Source organism: Quercus lobata, chromosome 2, assembly GCF_001633185.2.
Source record: "Quercus lobata isolate SW786 chromosome 2, ValleyOak3.0 Primary Assembly, whole genome shotgun sequence".
Classification (NCBI taxonomy): domain Eukaryota; kingdom Viridiplantae; phylum Streptophyta; class Magnoliopsida; order Fagales; family Fagaceae; genus Quercus; species Quercus lobata.
Window position 1 is genome coordinate 48,186,014 of NC_044905.1, and position 15,475 is coordinate 48,201,488.

Sequence of the window (15,475 nt, forward strand, 5' to 3'; positions counted from 1 at the left end):
CTCAGCATAAAACCTCTCCGCCACACTTCAAGCGATAAATCGATCCACTAGACAATCAATTGGGATACATGAATAGTAAGAGACCTTCCAAGCCTAATCTACACAATGCACCTAAGCCCTCCAAGCTCCTACTCCAACAAGATTTCTCAGAACCGTGTCTTGTCTAGCTATCTGGATCCCGCAATATGCCCGATTGCATCCGCCAAAGCTTGGCTTCTTCCAATGCTTCCTAGCAGCACCAAAACCTCACTTGACACTCAGAATGGGTGTGTTAAATGTTTGGACAATCAACCTCTCCAGGATATGGAAATGGAGAGGTAAAAGTTGAGGAAAACCATAATGGATTGTGTAAAGAATTGTGGGTATAACAATCTCTCACTCTCAAGGGTTGTGGCTAGGGTTTTCTCTCTGAAAGCACTCCTCAACATCTATGGGTAATGTAGGTATATATAGTGTGGTTAGGGACAGGGTGTATCAGATATGACAAATTGGCAAGACAGAATATTTCGCGGGTATCTCGCAAGAAGACGTTACCCACGAGACACTCGCGAAAACCAGCTGTCACCATTTGTCATGACTCTTCACATTCCAATCATGTGCTGATCACATGCTTCACTTCGCGGGAAGGTTTCTCGCGAGCTTCCCACGAAATCTTCTTTGCTCTACACTTTGCCTTGAGTCTTCACACTCTCTCTCACACACACAACCCTTACAAATAAATCTCATATAAAATACAGGGTACATAAGATTAAACATAATTACAATCAAATTTGGCGCAGAATTAAAGCTAACACAAAATAGTTGTAAATCACAACTTTACAAATTCCATCTTAAGAATATATGTTCCATCAACACTAAATGTGGCTGTCCAACATACTGAGGTTTTGATCGTGACTCTAGATCTCACTTCATAATAAGTCCATTATTATCTCGGGATTAAGAGTTCATGTAAATAAAAGTCATGAGATTTATTATTCATTTGACAGTCAATAGGAGAATAATAAATCTCATAGCAATCCAATCCAATATGTCTTAGCTCTTTAAAACATATCAACATACCAACTAGAAGTCTCCATTTCCATGATCAAGACAAATCATTTTAGTTGATATTTTATAGTCTTCGCAGATGAAATGCCCATTTTCATCAGCAACTACAAACTAAAATTTTGAGTTTACAAAGAACTTGTAATTTATATCTTCTGTGACTAAATCACATAAATCACATACTATGCATCTCATAGACTAAATGATAATGTCCAAATATTTATGTTACCATTATTTTAGATAATAATAAAATAATTTTATTAATGACAACATTAAGTCATATATAATGTCATACATAGCATCATACAATAGGATTTAAGGGCACTAATCCTAACAATACATGCTATTCGGTTTGAGGCCAAAAAGATGGAAAGTGTTGTCGATGTTGATACCAGACTTCTTTATCTTGAAGAAATAGTTGGGAAACCTTACCCTACTAACTACACACCCCTTATATTTCCTAAGTATGATGGCCTAGAAGGGAATGATAGAGAGCATATCAGGCAGTATGTAGATGCGCTAACGGCTCACTCTCACTCTCACAAGTTGAGGCTCAAAGAGTTCTCTAAATCTTTAGAAGGTCAAGCTTTTACTTGGTATACTAGTCTCACACTAGGGTCAGTGCTAAGTTGGAATGATTTGGCAACACAGTTCATGAAAAGGTTCTTCGCTTTGGAAGAAAAGCTTATGTTGTCAGATCTGCAACACGAGAAGCAAAGGGTGTCTGAGGGATTGCTGAAGTATATCCACAGGTTTAGAGATCTCTCTTTGCTGTGTTATAATCCTATGGAGGAAAAGAGGCTGGTGGATGTTTGTATCATGGGTATGTTGTATGAATATCGGCCTTACTTAGAGAACCTCCAAATCTCTACTTTTATAAGACTTGTAGAGGCTACAAGAAGGAAAAGCATGTCTATAAGGAAGCCTTCAAAAGGATTGGCTTCAAAAGAAAAAGGTGGATGTTATTGTGATAGAAGAATCTAAGAAGATGGCCAAAGGAAAGAAGAGGGATAAAGGTGGTATTTCCCCTCCTTTTACCGTGTCCAATGAAGAGTTGTGTAGCATCCTAGAAGCTTGGGTGAAAAATGGTGTAGTGACGTTGCCTGAATGTAAGCATGAGCCTACAGAAGAAGAAAAGCGAAATCCATTTTATTGTATGTATCACAGGAGATGTGACCACCATACTATAGATTGCTATGCTTTGAGAAATATCTTCCATGATAGGGTAGCCAAGGGAGATTTGGTTATCAAAGCTAGGAAGAGAGCTGACCTAAGAATGTGTAGGCCAGGGTTGGCAATGACTTTCTTCATGGGTTGTGAAGATCCTATGGAGGAAGAAGCAGAGAACGTGGCTAGTAGTAACTCAACACCACCATCACTAGTAGATGAAGAGATGATAGTGAGAATCTAGTAGGAAGATAAAATTCGTTCCTTTCTCGAAGGAATAGGTCTTAGACTGATGGCTAGAAGGGAAACAGCCTAAACCTTGACCAGGGTGATGGAAAGGAACCACGAAGTGGCTGTTGTTGAAAGGAGTTTAATGCAAGTGGCATATCAGGAAGTAAAAGATTTAGTCACTTTCTCTAATAAAGATATAGTCAACTGAGTTGTTGATGGTGATAAACCTTTGTATGTCACTGCCTTTGTGGGAGCATCTCAAATTAAAAGGGCCATTAGTGGACACTAGTGCGTCCACTAATATTCTACCTCTCCCAACTTTCGATGCTTTGGGAATCCCGAGGGAAAGAATTATTCTAGAGCCAATGTAGGTGGTAGGAATAGGAGCTCTACAACAAAATACTCTTGGGCATGTGTCTTTGGACCTTAGGTTTGGGCCAATTCGGGCACCTACTCTCATGCATGTAATGGAAGGGAATACATCTTACCCTATCATCTTAGGTCATCCATGGCTAAAGGTGTATAGAGCAATGGCTTCTACATATCAACAATGTGTGAAGGCCATTTGGGGGAACAAGCAAGTAGTTATCAAGGCCACCAAGATGCCTTTCGATAGAGCAGAGTTTCATTTTGCCGAAGCAGCTTCATATCAAGAGTACAAACCTGAAGGTAAGAATAGAATTCTTCCTTTCAATCCTATTGCTTTACAAGCAGAAGAGGAAGACGATGGTGAATTGGTGGAACCAGAAAGGCCTTCCAAGATAAGAAGGGTCACTGGGCCTGATGACCGGGTGGTGTATGAATTCTGACAGTTAAAGGAAGGGGATGAGGAGGATGGCGAGCCTAATTCCCTTAATCCAAAACAACAGCCAGAGGAAGTTCATCCAGCTAAGGAGTTTTTATGGAGGAAGACCCTGAGTGTATGAATGATGGTGTTAAGAACGTGCAAGAAGAGCTTGTTGAGGTCAACCTGGGTAATGATGAAGAAGATGAGAAAATGGCAAAGATTAGCAAAAATTCATCCGAAAAGGAGAGAGGAAGGCTGGTAGCTCTATTAAAAGAGTACAAGGATGTTTTTGCTTGGAGTTATCAAGAAATGCCAGTATAAGTCCGAACTTGGTAGTGCACAAGCTAAAGGTGGATCCTAATGTTAAACCTATGAAACAGCCACTGAGGAATTATTGTTTAGATGTTGAGGAAAAGATAAAGCTTGAAGTGTAAAAGTTTTTAAAGGAAAAATTCATTGAGGAGATTGAATGCCTGAGTTGGTTAGCTAATATAGTTCCTGTAAAGAAGAAAAATGGCTTGATAAGAGTTTGTGTAGATTATCAAGATCTCAATAAAGCCTGCCCAAAGGATGAGTTCCCACTCCCTAATGTTGATATTCTGGTAGATGCAGCAGCTGGTCATGAGCGTTTCTCTTTTATGGATGGTTATAGTGAGGATAATCAAATCCTTATGGACCCAACGGATGCTCCAAAAATTGCTTTCAAGATACCTTTTGGGAATTCCTTCTATAGGGTGATGCCTTTTAGATTGAAGAATGCTGGTGCAACGTATCAAAGAACCATGACTTCGATTTTTGGAGACATGCTGCATAAGCAGGTGGAAGATTAGGTTGATGACCTTGTAGAAAATGCGAGGAATCCTTTTGAGCACTTGGTGCACCTGAGACAAGTCTTTGAAAGATGTAGAGAGCATTGTTTGAAGATGAATCCTTCCAAGTGTGCCTTTGGAGTGTCCTCAAGGAAATTCTTGGGGTTTCTTGTTCATCATAGGGGAATTAATTTGGACCCTACAAAGGCTAAAGCTATGACTACTCTTAATCCTCCTATAACTCTAAAAGAGTTGAGAAGCTTTGTCCAATTTGGACCCTCGAAGGCTAAAGCTATGACTACTCTCAATCCTCCTACAACTCTAAAAGAGTTGAGAAGCTTTGTGGGAAAGGTCTCTTATTTGAGGAGAAGGTCTCGTGAAGTATCTGTTGACATGCCCTTAGTTATCAGGAAGAATGGTGTAATGGGCCATCCTGACATCATGCTTAGATATCGAATGCATATGGCCAACCGCCATTAAAGGCCAGGTAGTAGCTGATCTACTGGCTAATTTCCCCAAGACAAGTGATTTTTCACCCCCTCAATAGGAAATTATGGTGATGGAGGAACAGGAGTGGTCAATGTATTTTGATGGGTCATCTATAGTTCAAGGAGGAGGGTTAGGAGTAGTCTTGAAGTCACTAAGGGAAAAGCATACATTTGCCTATAAACTACATTTCCCTTGCTCTAACAATGCAACAACATATGAAGCCTTGTTAGTAGGGTCGAAGGCTGCTACAAAGTTGGGCATAAAAAGGTTGAAGGTATTTCGTGATTCTAAATTGGTGATAAAATAGGTTTAGGGAATCTATGGAGTGAAGAATCCTCGGTTGCTTACATAGCTGTAGTGAAAAAGTCATGGAACACTTTACTTTCATAGAGTATAAGGTGTTTAACAGGAGTGAGAACAAGCTTGCTAATTCGCTAGCTACTCTAGCCACCAAGTCTATACTAAAGAAAGAAAAGTTGACGCTCCAAGTTGAGATAGTTTAGCTTAGGATGAACTATGTTTCCCTCAGGATTGACCAGAATCCCTACTAAGGGCAATGGCTCAAGGGAAGTGTGCTGGATTAGAGTTACCAGCAAACATGAAAGACTTCCTTAGAATCAATGAAGACTTGTTTCTTAGGGGAGTAGAAGGTTTACTGATGAAATGTGTTTCAAGGTAGCACAGGGATTGACATTGTTGCATAGATTGCATTACGATATTTGTGGTGTAAATCTCGATGTCAGCCTTTATAGAAGATTGCAAAGGCTAGGATCTTCTGGCTGGAGATGGCCAGCAATGCTAAGGAAGAACAACGGAGCTGTAAAACCTGTTCCGTTATTCCCCCAGATCAAGCAGAAGTGCTTAATAGTGAGCTACTGAAAGAGGATTGGCAAGATCCTTACTTAAGATACCTTTCGTAAGGTATTTTGCCTACTGAGTGCATACAATGAGAGAAGTTGAAAATATATGTGACCATGTTTGAAGTGGTAGATGGGAAATTGTTCAAGAGAAGTTTCCAAGGGAGATGGATGGTGTGCATTCCTGCTAAGGAAGTTAATGGCGTTCTTTCAGACCTGCACGAGGGAGAACCAGTAGGACACCCTGGTGGGAGGAAGCTGTGGCAAATGGCTTTGCACCACAGATATTACTGGCCCACAATGCAAAAGGACGCTCAAGACTTTACAAGGAAGTGTCAAGAATGCCAAAGGCAGGGAGATGAAATACACACCAACCATCAGAGTCTTCATCCAACTGTGGCTCCATATTCATTCCACAGCTGGGGCTGGATTTTATAGGACCTATAACTCCCCCCTTTGAAGGATGTACATGGGTACTGGTAGCCACTGAGCTATTTACCAAGTGGGTAGAAGCTGTGGCTCTGAAGAAGGCAATAGGTGGCTCAATGGCTAATTTCTTAAGGGAGAATATAATATGTCATTTTGGGGTACCCAACAAAATTATTTCTGACAACGGTACACCATTCCTGAATAAGGATGTGCGCTGTTTAATGAATGGTACTCCATTTCTCATTGATGAAATGAAAAATGCCATATTTTTCTCCCTTAATGTTTAGTCTTTTATATTTATTTGGTGCCCAAATGTACTAATTATTCTTATATTTTGATTTAGGATGCAAATGGAGGCATTAAGTGCAAAACGTAGCTAATTGGGCGATTCTGGACAGCTTTGACATCGCTTCATAATCTAGGCATAACTCTCTAATTCGAGCTCTAATTGAGATGATTCAAGATGCTATGGAACGCCAAGACAAAGATCTATAACTTACTTGTTTTGAGTTTTGAGAGATAAGGGATGCATTAAGGTCGAAATCGGGCTTGAATTTGCTACACCTGCACTGTTGACGTTCTGGAATGTTCCTTTGCCTACAATTCTAATACGTAGATCTGATGCAGTTTATTTTTGGAAGCTTCCAAATCTGATGCATGAAAATTCTAGCTGAAAAACACCACTTTCCTAGTTATATTAGGACTGTTTTATTTTTAATATTTTTCCTTAATTAGTCAGATTTGGATATTATTATTTAGAATATTTTTAGGTGATTTTGTAGGCTTGGGAAAGCGGGAATTAACGTGTAAATGGGAGAGGAGAAATCAGAATTGGACACACAGGCCTCTCTCTCCCTTCTTCTTTGATTTTCTCCTTTGAGTTTTCATCATGGCCCTGCGTGGCTAAAACTTTTATACTTGGTCGAAGGAAATTGAAGCCTCAGAATCAATAAAATTGTGAGATCTAATTTGTTTTTATTGTTCAATTTATGCTTCGAATATCGAATGTTCTTCTGTGCCTATTTTCATGATTGTCTCATTTAATTACTAGGAGGCCTACTAGTTTATTATTCGTTGCAATCTACTGCTAGGTTAGATATCAAATCCATAATTGTTTGATCTCTCTAACTTGTGAAGCAACCAAGATTTAATGATTTGCTGCGTCAGAAATGATTAGATTTTAGGAAGAACGCTTGACTAAATTAAATACAATTGCTTGTGCTTGTGTTGTTTAGTTCCATCGATCTCTCATATTCTTAAGGCTGCTACTAGATTAAACCTTTAGCGCTTTTCTTGGGTTGTTTAGTAGTTAGGATTTATTAGATCGCTTGTTTTCTAATTAACTATGACTAAGGGGAGATAGAAAAATAGTTCCAACGGTGAATATTCAAAGTGTGAATTGATATATACTTGCATCAATGATCAGTTGTAAAATTTCGATGGTGGATGTTGACTTAGACCAAGGTTTGTTCTTTTGATTGATTTCAATACTTTAATTTGAATTGTTCCTTAGTTGTTTTTTTTTTTCCTTAAAATTATTTTAATTATACTTAAACGCCCCCCCCTCCTTGTTCACATAGCATAAAATTAGACTAGATACTCTCCGTGGGAACGATCTTTACTCACACTACTACATATATTTTTAGGAGTATAGGTTTTATTTTTGGTTGCCTGCGACAGCACACCAAATTTTGGCACCGTTGCCGGGGAGTGATTCTAGTTGACTTTTTTGTGCTTCTTGTGAACCTTATTTCATTCTTGAAATTTTTAAAAAATAAAAATAAAAAAATCGTTAGTTTTTGATGGTTACGGTTTTGGCAGAATTCTGATTGCAGTAGAACTAGGCCTTGATAGTGTAGTTTTTTGAAGGTAAACGACGTTCTGAGCAAGACTAGTTAATCCATTAGATTACTAGCCCCACCCTCTCGAGCCCAAATTCCACTGTTTTCTAGGGTTTTTAGGCATTTTTTTTTGTTTTTTTTTTTGTTTTAGCATAGATATTTTTTTAAATTTTTTTTCATTACTCTAGATTTTCCCTAGTTTGTTTTTCATGGTTTATTAAAGTTTCCTTGATTGTTTATGACTGTAACTCGATCCTCTAATCAAGGTGATTTGTAGTACGATCCAGAAATAGAGAGAACTTTGCGCAGGTTAAGGAGGGAAGCTAGGAAAAATTTTGAAGAGCAAAATCTAGCTCTTGATTCCCTGTTTGCTAGTGATTTTGATTTAGAAGAGGATGAAGTCATGGCTAAAAATCAAACTTTGAAAGAGCTTGCTGCCCCTGATTTGAATCGACAGCCCTCATGCATAACATTCCCTACTTTAGATGCTACTATTACTTTTGAATTAAAATCTGGACTAATACATCCCTTGCCCACTTTTCATGTCCTTGCAAGTGAAGATCCTCACAAGCATCTAAAGGAGTTACATGTGGTATGCACAAGTACGAAGCCCACGGGGGTGACTAAAGATCAAATTAAATTAAGAGCCTTTCCGTTTTCTTTGAAGGATTCGGCTAAGGATTGTCTCTATTATCTACCCTCTGGGAGTATTAAAACACGGAACAAGATGAAGAAGTTGTTTTTGGAGAAATATTTCCCATCTTCAAGGGTGGCCAACATTCGAAAAGAAATTTGTGGTGTAAGGCAGCACAACAGAGAGTCCCTACATGAATATTGGGAACGTTTCAAGAAATTATGTGCAAGCTGCCCCTATCATCAAATTAGTGAGCAGCTACTTATCCAGTATTTCTATGAGGGCCTTCTACCCACTGATAGGAGCATGATTGATGCAGCTAGTGGAGGAGCTTTGGTGGATAAAACTCTCGAGGCCGCGAGAAACTTGATTGCAAATATGGCGGCTAATTCTCAACAATTTGGCACTAGGCTTGACCTTCCATCTAAGCATGTTAATGAGGTAAATATTTCCTCCCTTGAACAACAAATTGTGAGTCTAACTTCTCTTGTTCGTTAAATGGCTGTAGGTAATATGCAAATGGCAAAGGCTTGTGGGATTTGTTTGATAGTAGGACATCCAACCGATATGTGCCCAACTCTTCAAGAGGAGACCATTGAGCAAGTGAATGTGGCAGGTGGTTTTCTAGGACAACCGTAAAGGAAGTATGATCCCTATTCAAGCACGTATAACCCGGGATGGAGGGATCACCCCAATCTTAGCTATAGGAATCCAGAAGTAAATCAGCCCACGACTTGAAACTGCCTAATTTGCCAGCAATATAAGCAACCATACCCCCCTAAATAACAACCGGGCCAAAGGAAGTCTCTTGCCACTAATACTTTGCAATTTCAATAGGAGACGAAAAAATTTCAACAAGAGGCGAGGGCCAATATTCAAAGTTTGGATAATCAAATGGGCCAGATGGAAACTATAATTAGTCGGCTAGAGGCGCAAAGTTTGGGTAAATTACCATCTCAAACTATAGTAAATCCAAGAGAAAATGCAAGTGCAATCATTTTGAGAAGTGGTAAAGAGGTTGAGATTCCAGTAAAGGCAGCCCCTACATCGTTGAAGCAAGAAAAGGAGCAAACGTCGTTGCAGACAAGAATGTTCCCAATGATGATAAGGTACCTAAGCGTAAGTTTCCGCCTCTTTCTAATTATAGACCAGTACCTCCGTTTCCTCAGGCTTTAGCAGAATCAAGAAAAGATGAGAAAAATAAAGATTTATATGAGACTTTTCGTAGATGCGAGGTAAATATTCCATTTTTAGATGCCATTAAACAAGTACCTCGTTACGCTAAATTCTTGAAAGAATTGTGTAAAATTAAGAGGAAACAGAAACTTAAAGAATGTGAGAAGGTGAGAGTAGGGGAGAATGTTTCTACAGTTATTCAAAGAAAACTCCTTGCAAAGTGCAAAGATCCAGGTACGTTTACTATCCCTTGTACAATAGGTAACACTCAACTTGAGAAGGTCATGCTAGGTTTAGGAGCTTCTATCAATGTCATGCCATATTCTATATATGTTTCTTTGAAACTTGGACTTTGAATAAAACTGGTATTGTGATTCAATTGGCTGATAGAACTATTGCCTATCCTAAGGGTGTAGTTGAGGATGTTCTTGTGCAAGTTAATAATTTGGTTTTCCCTACTGATTTCTATGTGCTTTATATGGAGAATGGTGATCAAACCACTTCTATTTTGTTAAGAAGGCCATTCTTAAAGACATCCAAGACTAAGATAGATGTTCATAGTGGCACACTTACCATGGAATTTGATGGTGAAATTGTTAAGTTTAATATTTATGATGCCATGAAATATCTTGATGATGATAATCCTATTTATTCAATTGATGTGATTGATTCTTTAGCACAGGAAGTTTTTGAACTTGATGGAAAAGGTGGAATGGAAGTTGCCACTAGTAAGCATCTTGAGAAAGAGAATGAGGAGTTAGCATTGAGTACTAATTTGCAGGAAACTGTTGCAGCATTGCATGATTTTTTGAAGCTACAACAGTTAGGTAATGCTCCTCATATCATGTTACTAGTTTCTAACAAGAGGCCTTTACCCTTTATTTTGCAGGCCCCCATTCCAAATTTGAATCCCCTCCCCCATAGGAAGTTGCACTTGGATGATGCCTTGTGGGCATATAGGACTGCATATAAGATGCCCATTGGTATGTCACCTTATCAGTAGGTGTTTGGGAAACCATGCCACCTTCCAGTTGAGTTAGAACACAAGGCTTATTGGGCTATCAAGAGTTTCAACATGAAGATGGATGAAAGTGGAGAACACAGGAAGTTCCAACTACAAGAGTTAGAGGAAATTCGTAATAATGCCTATGAGAGTGCAAGGATTTACAAGGAAAAGGCAAAGGTTTTTCATGACAAGATGATCTCTAGGAAGGAGTTTATAGTTGGTCAAAAAGTCCTTCAATACCATTCATGGCTTCATTTGTTTCCAAGTAAGTTGCATTCTCGTTGGATTGGACCTTTTGTTGTTACTAATGTTTTTCCCCATGGTGCAATTGAAATTCAAAGTTTAGCAACTTCCAAAGTGGTCAAGGTAAATGGCCATAGACTTAAGCCTTTCTATGAAGGTTTACAAGTAGAGAATGTGGCAAAATTGGACCTTAAGAATCTGATTTATACTGATTGAAGAAGGAAGCATTGAGTCGAGCCAACGACAATAAACAAAGGTGCTGCTTGGGAGGCAACCCAAGGGGAGTTCGTTCTTTTTCTTCTTTTTATTTTCACATTTATATTTTGGTTATTTTTTCCATTTCTTTGTATTTCACCTTACATTGGGGACAACGTAAATTTTAAGTGTGGGGGAGGGGATTTAGGTTGTGTTTTAATTTTGTTTTTTTGAAAAGAAAAAAAATTTCTCTTTGTTTTTGTGGTTTTCAAAGATTTTTGGTTGTGTATGTCATGAGCAAGATTCAATTAAGCTTGAAAAATTCATAACATGATTGAATAAGTGATCTTCTATCTTAGAATTAATTGGTCAAGGTTTTATTTTCCTTAAGAGTGGTAGTGACTAAATTTAGTAGACAAAAGCTAGTGAGATTTTGAGCCTTCAAACTGACACATCCATATCAGTCTCATTATTCTTTCATGTGAGATATTCTTCCATGGATTTGTTTCTCTAGAACTTGCCTTGATTCTCTTCGAGATCATATAGACACATGCATGCAACCCATGTTACAAGCTTTAAACTTGAAAAACAATATTTTTACCCAAGCCGTAGAGCTAGTGGAGCATTGTTCATCATTATGATATGTATGGGTATGCAAGAAATAAGTGTAGGGGTGTCTAGATTTGTGGTATGGCTATGATTGGTGAAATGGAACATGTTTTTATTCTCAATTCGTGAGTTCCATTGTTGATGTAATTCTAAATATATATATATATATATATATATATATATATATATATAAGGAAGTGATGGAGGAATTTTCTTTTAATGTTACAAACTGTGCATGTTCATAATTCCTCCTAAAATTCCAAGAAAGGGGTCTGTTTATACATGATATATAAAATGGTGGAAACCACTAAATGGAGTGATTGGTTTTACATGTCTTATATATTCGAGCTTGAGTTGATTCATTTTTGCTCCACTAGTTTCGATGGCTTTCGAGCTACATTCCCAATTATTTCCCACCTTGATCCTAAACCCTGTTATAACTGTTGAAAAGTCCCTATGATTTGTGTTATGCATGTGATCCCAGTGGTGGAGAATGAGAAGATATGCAAGCCTATGGTAGATCATTTCCATTGGAATGAATTTGAGCGAAACACATACCCTTCAAACACAAGAGAGTCGAGTGTTTATTTCCATGAGGGTCTAAATATTTAGTTTACTCCATCTTCAAGTGAAAATGATTACTAAGTAATTGTAAGTTGTTTAAAAATGCTTGTTCATGATATGTCATGAGTTTTTCGGGTCTTTTTTCCACGTTTGCACCATCATTGTCCGACTTAATGCTAAGTTTTGTAATGTGCACCAATTCTGGAATGTTCACATAGACGTTGGTAGCATTTAAGTTTCAGTTTTCCTCACTTCTCGCCTCTGAATTATGAGCATTAATGATGCCATTAAGTGTATCGAGAGGGGATGGTTTTAGGTTTTCCACTGGTGCCGAATGAAGGTTTTTGGACGGTGTTGTTGTGTCTTGCACTTCGGATGCTTCTGATCCTGATGGTTGGGTTGTGCTACGAGATTGTGGTTTTGGTGTTGTTTGAGATTTTTGGTACCTCGGTCTGGACCCAGGTATGGTGAAGTATAAAGTACAATATAAATTATAGAACAAACACAAAAAATATAACAGAGGATTTGAAATTTTAATTTCTACATTCCCAAAGAACATCTCTGTCTCACTTTGCCAATTTAAACTTTCTGTATGCTCACAGTTTGTTGCCCTCTAAATGAAATACATACCAATAGTTGCAAAGAGAAGGAATAATAGTTGTCAAATTTGTTCCATTCTGTTAAGATCAGAACAATTGAAATATTTTATTCTAGTAATTAAACCAGTACACTAGAAAGGTACATTTTACTATGTTGATCCAACCCTGCTCAATTGATCTTGGTTGATGCACATACTCAACTTTGGGCACTAGATGTGATGTAGGAGTAGCTCATTACCTTCTGGGCAGAATTGCCACAACATGAACTTTTTTTTCTTTTTCTTTTTCTTTTTTGGCTAAAATGTAAAGTGTACCTTCTAAATTTGACTGAAATGCATTTTAGTGCTCTAACTCTATGTCAAGGACGTTTTGTGACAAGGGCCAAAAATGCAAGATTAGCCCAAATCTCCACTTGGGTTCTTTAGAAATGTTTATTTGTGGAGAATCAAGCCCAAAATTCCAAATGTATAACGTACAAAAGGTTAATAGTGCTTTAACAAGAGAAAAATCAAATTGCCATAATTGAAATACAAGAAAATGTAGAAAAAGTATACAGGTTCGAAATTTCGACCCACAGTCAGCGAGAAGAGGAAATTGAGAGAGGTTATGAGGAAGAGAGGGAAGGTTCCCCTGTACCCATATTTCCACCCCCTAAGGTTTAGAATTGTGAGAATGTTTCCTGGCTCAATGGACTTTTGCTCTCAAGTTTCAGCTCTATGGGAAAAATGTGGTTGGTTCATTTTGAATTTGATTGCGGCCTTTTGCATTGAGTTTGGGGTGCTCTAAGTGACTGGTTTTCATCAATAGAAGAGGCTTTGAACCCCAAGGTCTCAATCAAACAAGTTATGGTCAAATTTGTTTTAATTGAATAAGAGGGTTGGCTTGCTTTTTGCATAATTTGGGAAATAGAGTGGCCTAAATTCATGGGCTAATGTTTCCTAGACATGGCAGGCCCTTGGATTCTGCATTTGGTTGTTGCAGCAGACAAGGCCAACCACTTAGAGTCAACTATATGTTTTAGACCAAAAAATGGTAAAGCAAAAAGGTTAGGCCACAGTTAACCAGAGCATAAAGGCTTTTTTAAGGTGAAAATTTTGGGTACAAGACCTCCTTCATGAGCCAAAGGTGCTACCAGTATCCCTTGCCCACTTGGTAGCACGCATGGGCTGGGCTCATGCAAAAGGTCCGAAAGACACTGACCCATACCCTCCAAACCACACTTTATCAATTTCCCCCAATATGTTGCATGGGTTTGGGCCGTGCTTAAAAGAATAAAATATAATGTAATATATGAATTGAGCCCACAAGGAAGTCAGGTTTGGTTGAATCGGGCTTGTAGAAAATGTGTCACAAAAATGGGTATCAACACTCTACTTTCATTCAATTGAGTCTTTTAAATTTCAAATTTATTCTATTCAAGCTTTTCGACCAATTTTGTTAAAAAGTTTCCATTAAAAAATATTTTTCTCACGTGAACAAAAATCCATAAAATTAATAAAAATATTTTATTGATTTTTTATGTGAGATTTTTTTTTTTTTACAAAAATTATATTTTTTTCATTAGTCAATTGCATAATTTTTTTTATTTTTTAACAAAATTGGACAAAAGATCTAAATTGAATAAATTTGAAACTTAGGCTATGTTTGTTTCGGTTGTAAAGAAATTTGGGAAAATGTTTTACACCCTTGATGTGTTTGGATAAACATGAAAATTTGGTCAAACTCAAAATAAATTCAGTTGAACGGAAAAGAAGGTGACGCGGAGTGTAATTAGTTTTAAACTTCCAAATTACCTTCAAATCATTTTCCACTCTCTTCACACAATCACACCTCTGCTAGCCAAAGGGAAGAGAGAGAGAGCTTACCCGTGGCTCCACCGCAGGTTCATGCCTCATCTCACCAGATCATCGTCATGGTCGCTCACCATTGCTCCATCGTGACCCACCCACGAATTGATTGGACCATCATGACCCACCCACAAACCGATCGAACCACAATGTCTCTCCACCCACTAACAACAACCACCGTGACTAGATCGGACCACCTTTACCTTAATGGGGACTTTAGATCTCATTGCCAATCTTGTCATTGCTGCCTCTCTCTTGCCATCGCAACATCAACCCTCTCTTCTTTTCTCTCTCTCTCTCTCTCTCTCTCTCTCTCATGATCAAGTGTTGGGTTTGTGGAATTGAGATTTTTGTTTTGCGTTTTGTTTCTTTGGGTTTATATATTGGGATTTTTATTATAATATTTGCTTGGAAGATGGGAAAATGTCAGAAATGAGTAGAAAATGTGTTTTCTAGAGCATTTTCAAGAACACAAGAAAACATATGAAAACATTTTCCAAAACATTTTTTAGAATGCAACCAAACACCTAAAAATATTTTCTTTTCTCAAAAATATTTTCAACTAAAATTATTTTACTCTCGGAAAATATTTTACATAGAGCCAAACACAATTTTAGACTACTCAATTGAACGAAAGTAGAATTAAAATACGGAAATGAACTTCAATCAAATTTAGATGGCACAATTTGCATTTTAGTCTTCTCACATTTTAATCTTTAAATTTGTATTTATATATTCATTTCTTATTTCTTACTAATTTCTCTCTCCTCTCTCGAAGTAGCGTGTGGTTGTAGTTCTTGAAGACCATTCAATGAGAAAAATATTATTGTTAATCACATTATAATTGGTCTCGAAATTACTCGGCAGAAACATGGTTTTGTAATGCTGAGTTGTGGTTGGCTGGCCGGCCATACTTGTCAAAGGGGAAGGGTTGACCTTTGATCTTTT